This window comes from Aegilops tauschii, unplaced genomic scaffold, assembly GCF_002575655.3.
Source record: "Aegilops tauschii subsp. strangulata cultivar AL8/78 unplaced genomic scaffold, Aet v6.0 ptg001301l_obj, whole genome shotgun sequence".
Taxonomy (NCBI): domain Eukaryota; kingdom Viridiplantae; phylum Streptophyta; class Magnoliopsida; order Poales; family Poaceae; genus Aegilops; species Aegilops tauschii.
Window position 1 is genome coordinate 12,279 of NW_027333499.1, and position 8,181 is coordinate 20,459.

Sequence of the window (8,181 nt, forward strand, 5' to 3'; positions counted from 1 at the left end):
TAGTTATAGTAAATTAATACACAACCTGTACAAGAAGAAATTGATTCTTAATCGTAAAATGCTTGCACAAGTAGCTGTATCAAATCCAAATAATCTTTACACGATTTCCAATAAAATAAAGATCATCAATTAAAGGTATAAATAAAGTAATATACTGGAATAATAAAAGATGAATTCCCGGAGTTCCCTCTCCGGGAAGATACAATAAATTAAGATTAAGTGGTAGGAATCAACGAGCTGGATTACTTTCTTTATAATATATATAGGTCTGGCCCTTTCGAATTCGAATAAAACATCAACAATCGGAACTTAAGTTCCGGTTGTTGTTTCTTAAATTTTGGTTGTTGTTTCTTAAGTTTCGATTGGAATTGTACTTTTGCGTTAATTGAGGAATATGTCTATTTTTTCTGGGTCTAGAACCTGTAATTATTGAAATTGACTGGGCTTGAAATTGCTTTTCGTTCTCATAGTTACGAAACGGTAAGAAAGATAAAATACGAGCCTGTTTTATAGCAAGAGTAATTAATCGTTGTTGTTTCAAGGTTAATCTATTTATTCGTCTCGATAATATTTTTCCTTGTTCACTAATAAATCTATTAATTAAACTCATGTTTCTATAATCAATTCGATCTCCCGGGCCAATCCGGGGACGCCTACGAAAAGGTTGTTTAGATTTACGAAAAGGTTGCTTGAATTTACGAAAAGTTTGCTTGGATTTACGAAAGGGTTGCTTGGATTTATTAAAAGTTTGCTTGGATTTACTAAAGGGTTGCTTAGATTTAAGAAAAGGTTGTTTAGATGTATACATGATTTATTCCTTATTTAAAATTTGAAAATTTGAAAATTCACTTCTTTATTTTATTAATTTAGGATCCAGAAGAAGTAGTTTTTCTTTGATCCATATCTTATTTGATTCATATTATAGTATATGAATACCCTCTATACATATGAAATAATATCTACCGGAAATCAGATGAGTTGATTTGTATTTTGTATTCTATACTATGTTTTCTTTATATATTAAATATGAAGTTCTTACTCTTTCTGTTGTTTGGAAAGATCGAACACACGATGTTCCTATTTCTTTATTTCGTGATGAGTCGTATGCTTGCGACAATAACGACAAAATTTTTTGAATTCTAATTGTCCGGGTGTATTGTGGCGATTCTTTTGAGTACTATATCTAGAAATCCCCGTCGATTCCTCATTGGCACCTTTTCGAACACAACTGATGCATTCCAAAATAACTCTGATTCTAACATCTTTTCCCTTGGCCATGAACCTCCTTTTCTTTTTGGATTGACTTAACTTAATTCTTCTACTTATTCTTTTATTCTTCTATTTTGAATCCGAAGAAGAAGAATAAAATTCATTAGAATAATTTTTTTTTATTCTTAAATTAAGTAATAAAAAATAGAGAAATAATTAAAGAATACAATCCTTGTCGAATTAGCAAAGATTTTGGTTCGAAATCCTTTCATTTAATTAGCCAGCCCCACCTTTTCTATGCTCTGATTTCTGAGGCCTTATTTAGCTTGGGTACCCCTTTAAATTGAATTTCTATTTTCAAAAATGGGGTTTACAAAATTTTTAATGACTCTGAGGTTCAACCCAATCCATCTTTTCTTTCTTTTTCCTTCCGATACTAAAAAAAGATTGAAAAGGATCAAATTTTGTCATATCACGAAGAAATCTATCCCTCCCATAGCAATAACTAGAATTAAAAAAAAGGGAATGACAAAGCATCTGGGAATAAACGATTAATTTCTATCAATAAACCTGCTAAAGCACCAAACCATAGAGTACTTAGCACGGGTGCTACAGAGAGATATGTTTTTATATCCCGCATTGAAAATCCTCCTTCCTTGTTGGAATACATATATGATCATAAACTCTTGCCCAAGATTGTTATGCTATATATAAAATGAACCATATCGACGAAATTTTCCTATCCCTAAAAAAGAAAAAGATGACCCCTTCTTCCTATATATTAGCAAGGAAAAGTAATCCTTCTTTTATAGGCGAAATTATATTGGATTTTATATGTATATAATTCCTTAATTATATGAGACCAAAAAGAAGAAATGACACGAGGGTTCTATATATATAGATAGAGAAAGAAAGAAGAAGAAAATAGAAAGAAGAAGAAAATTATGATGTGGAAAAGAAGACAGGAATTGTGTACAATGGCATTGTACAACAATTTAATTTGGAAAAGGGATGTAGCGCAGCTTGGTAGCGCGTTTGTTTTGGGTACAAAATGTCACAGGTTCAAATCCTGTCATCCCTACCTATTACTTCTTTCTTCTTTATAGGCAGTAGCGACGAGATCAATTAAAGTAAAGTGGGTATAACTTGAATTTGTGGAGACTATACGTACGTGAGATACATTAGGAATAGAAAAAGATTTTCTTTTTGAATGAATGAAAGCGCTCTTAGTTCAGTTCGGTAGAACGCGGGTCTCCAAAACCCGATGTCGTAGGTTCAAATCCTACAGAGCGTGATTCCATCTATTTTATGTCGAAGCAGAGTAAAATAACTTAACAAAATTGAATTGTAACTCCAATTTCAATTTGACCTCCTCTCTGGTCTGGAGGAGGTCAATCAAAAAAAAATGACTCAATCAAAGATCCAACTGATCCCCACGCCTGTATTGCAAATACGCAGTCACGAATAATCCCGCTAAAGTAATAGGAATTAGGCCTAAGACGATTCCAAATAGAAAAACTTCAATCATTTCGATTTGTTCGAGGGGATAAAAAAAGAGGTACGATCTATCCCTAAATAGTACTCTAAATTATCCACGAATCTCAATGACCAAGAAAAGAATTCCTAATTAGTCTGGAAAAGAGTCGTAGAATGCCAGGAATCCCAAAGAAAGATTTTTCTTTTCTGAATTATAATTATTCAGTCAATTCAAATAAGGCGTATCTTGTTCAAGCCAATAAATAGAGCTGGGGTTATAGTTAAAGCAGCCAGTAGAAAACCAAAATAACTAGTTAAAGTAAGCATGAAAGAGTTAAATTCCATTTATTTTTTTTTACTACACTACATATGTTGGTAAAGCATTTACCTAAGTTATGGAAAATTCAGAATTCATCAGTTATTTTAGATAATACTAAAAAACAAGGTAGAGTAAGATACAGAAGTGTAAAAGAAAGTGGATTCATCAGATGATACATGAGTCCCTAATTCCGAATCAAGAGATTTGTTGTGGAATTTGTCAATTGAGTAAAGTAATAATATTAAGAACTAGATCATCTAACCCCATTGAATTTCATTTTTTCATTCAATTTTCAGGGAAATTTTTGAATAAGAGATAAATAAACAATTGAATTTGAAAAAAAAACTTCTTTCTATTTTGGATAATTTCTTTTTCAATAGGACCCTCGTTTTGGAGTGAACGATCGAATATTCCCCTATTCCTTCTTATTTTAACTGATTGTATTCCATATGGAATAAGAGGAGAACAAAAGCATTCCACGACCTGCCAAGGGGCTGTTAAAAAAAAAAAGAAAGCTCTTCCTTGAATTTACTTTATTTTTATTCCTTTTTCGAACTCCAACCAAAGTAGATTCGAAGACGAGTCACTTCAATTATCCTTTTAAGTTCTATTCTATCTTCTGTCTTTCCCTATTTCATCTCGTAAAGTTCCGCGCTCGCAGTTTGGTCAAGAAAGTTAGACCTAATCCAACAAACAATACAAGGATGAATTACGAATTATGAAAGGATAGATTTCACATATACTTGTCCTTGTATTGTGTCAGTATGAGAATATCCTTCCTAAATTATTTATCCAAACCTATTGATCATTAACTTAGATTTTCCCAAGATTTTGGCTGCTATTCCGAATTACTCTATATATTCCGAAGCCAATGAAAAGTAAGTAGAACCTACAAAAATGGGGTTTTCTATTGATGCCTTGAATAACATATAGCTTACCTATAGACAAAAAAAATAAAAAAGTAATTATGTTTCGGAACCAGGCAAAACCAGATTGCTGTGCCATAGGAAGGATAGCTATACTAATTCGGTATACTCAAAATACACCTTTGGTACAAAATTGACAATCTCACAAGGATGAAATATCAGTAATTTTCTATTTACTGGTCGATCCCATCTTTTACGGAATCAATTCCTTTTTTGAATGTACAAAAATTTTGGGAGTTCAGCATGTCTGGAAGCACGGGAGAACGTTCTTTTGCTGATATTATTACCAGTATTCGATACTGGGTTATTCATAGCATTACTATACCTTCCCTATTCATTGCGGGTTGGTTATTTGTCAGTACGGGTTTAGCTTATGACGTGTTTGGAAGTCCTAGGCCAAACGAGTATTTCACGGAAAGCCGACAAGGAATTCCGTTAATAACCGACCGTTTTGATTCTTTAGAACAACTCGATGAATTTAGTAGATCCTTTTAGGAGGCCCTCAATGACCATAGATCGAACCTATCCTATTTTTACAGTGCGATGGCTGGCTATTCACGGACTAGCTGTACCTACTGTTTTTTTCTTGGGATCAATATCAGCAATGCAGTTCATCCAACGATAAAACAAATTCCAACTATAGAACTATGACACAATCAAACCCGAATGAACAAAATGTTGAATTGAATCGTACCAGTCTATACTGGGGTTTATTACTCATTTTTGTACTTGCTGTTTTATTTTCCAATTACTTCTTCAATTGAGAGAAAGAAAGAGACTAATAAGAATTCTCTTATCCCATTTGGAAGGATACCATCCTTATAACTACCCATGACTGTTTTTGTCTCTAGCATGACCAATTGATAAAATGTGGAGGAAAGTAGGGGAAATGGCCGATACTACTGGAAGAATTCCTCTTTGGCTGATAGGTACTGTAGCTGGTATTGCTGTGATTGGTTTAGTAGGTGTTTTCTTTTATGGTTCATATTCTGGATTGGGTTCATCTCTATAGTAATCGGAGGGACCAGATTGTAAACATGAAAAAGTAGGAGCTTAGCGGGTCCTTACCCCCCTTTATCTGATTAGAGCGGAAAGGACCCGCGGAATTTTTACTCTTATAACGCGAATTGAATCTATTCGATTCACTCTTATGAAGCAACAAGAAAAAGAGATCACTCGAGGATCCAATATCTTATTCCACGAAGGAAGTATCCTGAAAATCCTTGATTTAGTTTCGAGTAATAAACTAATAAAACCTTAATCAAAACTATTCAACTAGCCTAAAAATAAAAAAAACCTTCAATGGAAGAGTTTACTTTTTTTTTGCAAAATTTCTGTAAATTTGAAGTTGAACTTAATTAAACAAGCCAAGCAATTTGCTCACAATCACAAGAAATTTTTCCCCCGCCATATTTTCTTCCCCTCTGTTTGTCCACTACCTCGGCTAAACCTAAGCAAAAGAAAAAGAGGTCCAAGAGACAGACCCGAATAAAGAAGAAATAGTAATCTTTGACGAATTAGGAAGAAAAAGGATTCTTATTTTGATACAAGAAGAATCGGCACAAGAAAAAGCCTTTTTCTTGTGCCGAATAGACGATTAAGAAGACCTGCAATCCCTCCGAAAAGGAAGAAATTTTAATTTTATTGTTCTCGCCTTTGCCTTGGATTCTCTTCTTTTGCATGGGATATAAATAAGGAATTCCAGACATCTCATAAACAAAAAGCAGTCTAAACAAAAAAAGGATTTCCAAAATAGATCATAGATAATTCTAGCAATTGCCAATAAATCGAGGCTTTTTACCAACTTGATGGTAAGAAATCCCGGGACCTAGAAATTCATTTCGTACAATTGAACCTTTTCAAACTGTTTCTTTTTGAGAACCAAAAAAACTTGTGCCAAAATAACGGATGCGAAGAAGAACAAAAGGCCTTGGACACGTAATGGATCCTGAAGCACGATTTCTGCGTCCCCCTGACCAAAACCTCCCACATTAGGATTGCTTGTTAATGGTTGATCAAGCTTGATGGATTCCCCCTCTGAAACAAGAAGTTCTGGTCCGGGAGGTATAATATCAATCACTTGGCGTCCATCTGATGCATCAACTATGGATATTTCATACCCCCCCTTTTCTTTACGTAGTATTTTTCTTACTATACCTGTTGACGTAGCATTATAGACTGTATTGTTACTCTTGCTACCATCAGGATAGATCTGTCCTCTTCCTCGGTTTCCCCCTACATATATGGGATATTTTAAGAAATGAGCATCTTTCTTCGTAGCAGGATCAGGGGAAAGAATGGGAAAGACAATTTCACTATATTTCTTACCGGGAACAGGGCCTATCACAAGAATGTTTTTTTTATCGGGACGATAACTCTGAAAAGCAAGATTTCCTATCTTTTCTTTTAACTCAGGGGAAATACGATCGGGCGGCGCTAATTCGAATCCCTCGGGCAAAATAAGAACAGCACCTACATTCAACCCTCCCTTTTTTCCATTAGCAAGAACTTGTTTCAATTGCATATCATAAGGAATTCGAAGAACTGCTTCAAATACAGTATCGGGAAGCACAGCTTGGGGAACTTCAATATCGACGGGCTTGCTAGCTAAATGGCAATTGGCACATACAATTCGTCCAGTTGCTTCTCGTGGGTTTTCATAACCCTGCTGCGCAAAAATGGGATATGCATTTGAAATAGATGTCCGAGTTATTACGTATATCATGATCGCTACAGAAATCGATCGAGTTATCTGTTCCTTTACCCAAGAAAAAGTATTTCTATTTTCCATGTCCAATCGCAGATCCCAGAATTTCTACAATAAATTAGATAGGTAGCTAAGCTAATCTAGTTCCCTATACACGAATCTGTTGTCATTCTACTGCAACAGTTGTACTGCAATGATGAATACCTTAAAGTAGGTATAAATAGAAAGAATTTTGCTAAAATGGAAAAGGGCTTTCTTTCTAAAAAAAGATGCTTGCTAATTTGATTAATATTAATATCGGGAGATCAAATGAATTTATGCTTCACTAATTGAATGATAAATGACTACAAGCGAAGGAGATAGACGATTTAAACAAAAAAAGACCCAAAATTTCAAACATGTATCTAGAATTACTGGAAAACTACAAACAAAAATAGTGAAAATAAGCTCGTTAGGAGCCCATCCAAAATCGTTGTAGACCCAACGAATTACTAGTTCCCAACCACGGGTGGAGTGAAATCCAACAAAAAAATCAGTAACTAAAAGAATAAAAAAAGCTTTTATTGAGTCATTTAAATTATAGAAGAATTCCTGAACCCAAGAATTCAAAATGACAAGTTCCTCTTTACCCAGAAAAAAAGAACCACTTAGAATAGCCAAACAGATTATATTTGTCGAGAAATGCAAAATGGTATGGAGATGATCCTCATTATTTATTTTGACCCATTGTATTATTTCCTTGTGTATTCCTGTAGGAGGTTTTTGTACATGTGTCTTTAGTTTCCCTTTTATCATCTCGTCCAAGAGAGAAAGTTCTTCTAATTCTATGAATCTTTCTAGAATCCTTTTCTCTTGAATATCAGTTAAGAGAGTTTCGGATTGCCTGGTATTCCACCAATTCTTAATCCAAAGTTCCAGACATTTGTTAAATGAGGAAGAGACCCCCCAAGGCAAAAGTACGATAAATACAAGATATAGTAAAGAAGGCAATGCTTTCTTTTTTTTCATTTTTGATCCGTAAATGGAGTTGTTAATGAATATGCTTCATTCGCTGACTCTATTCCATTCCCTGACTCTATATGATGATATTTCTATTTCATGATATTTCTATTTCTTTGAAGCAAAAACTATATAGGTTTGATACCCTGTATCTATTCTTCTTTTTTGTATATTAGTTAGTAGTGGAATTTCAGTGCATTGGGTTCTTTCTTAGATCTAGATGGAATGAAATAGTGAAATAGAATAAAAAAAAAGCCCTTTCGGATGAAAAAAGAAGAATAGTATGCGATATATCTCACTTGGATAAAAAAAAATTAAAAGCAAATTTCTCTTATCCTCGTTTGTTCCTTCCTTTAGATAAATACTTAAAAATCCCCTTACAATAACAAATCCAATTTAGAAGGGACTTCCTCCCCGTGTTGAGAAAACTTTTCTTCTTCCAATTCTTCTTTTCTTCATTCAACTCAGTTCAAAAAAGATACCTCAAAATACTTCAATTGGTACGCGCAAGAAATAGGCCAATTCGGCAGCTTTTTGTTCAATTT

At 34.0% G+C, this 8,181-nt stretch overlaps 2 non-coding genes across 2 annotated transcripts; both read left to right on the top strand.

Moving 5' to 3' along the window:
• The first annotated feature begins 2,216 nt into the window (after window positions 1-2,216).
• Window positions 2,217-2,290, top strand: TRNAP-UGG (transfer RNA proline (anticodon UGG)). Its single transcript has one exon. It is a non-coding gene; the product is annotated as a tRNA-Pro (tRNA).
• A 139-nt stretch (window positions 2,291-2,429) lies between these two features.
• TRNAW-CCA (transfer RNA tryptophan (anticodon CCA)) lies at window positions 2,430-2,503 on the top strand. The gene has a single exon. It is a non-coding gene; the product is annotated as a tRNA-Trp (tRNA).
• Window positions 2,504-8,181: the final 5,678 nt, after the last annotated feature.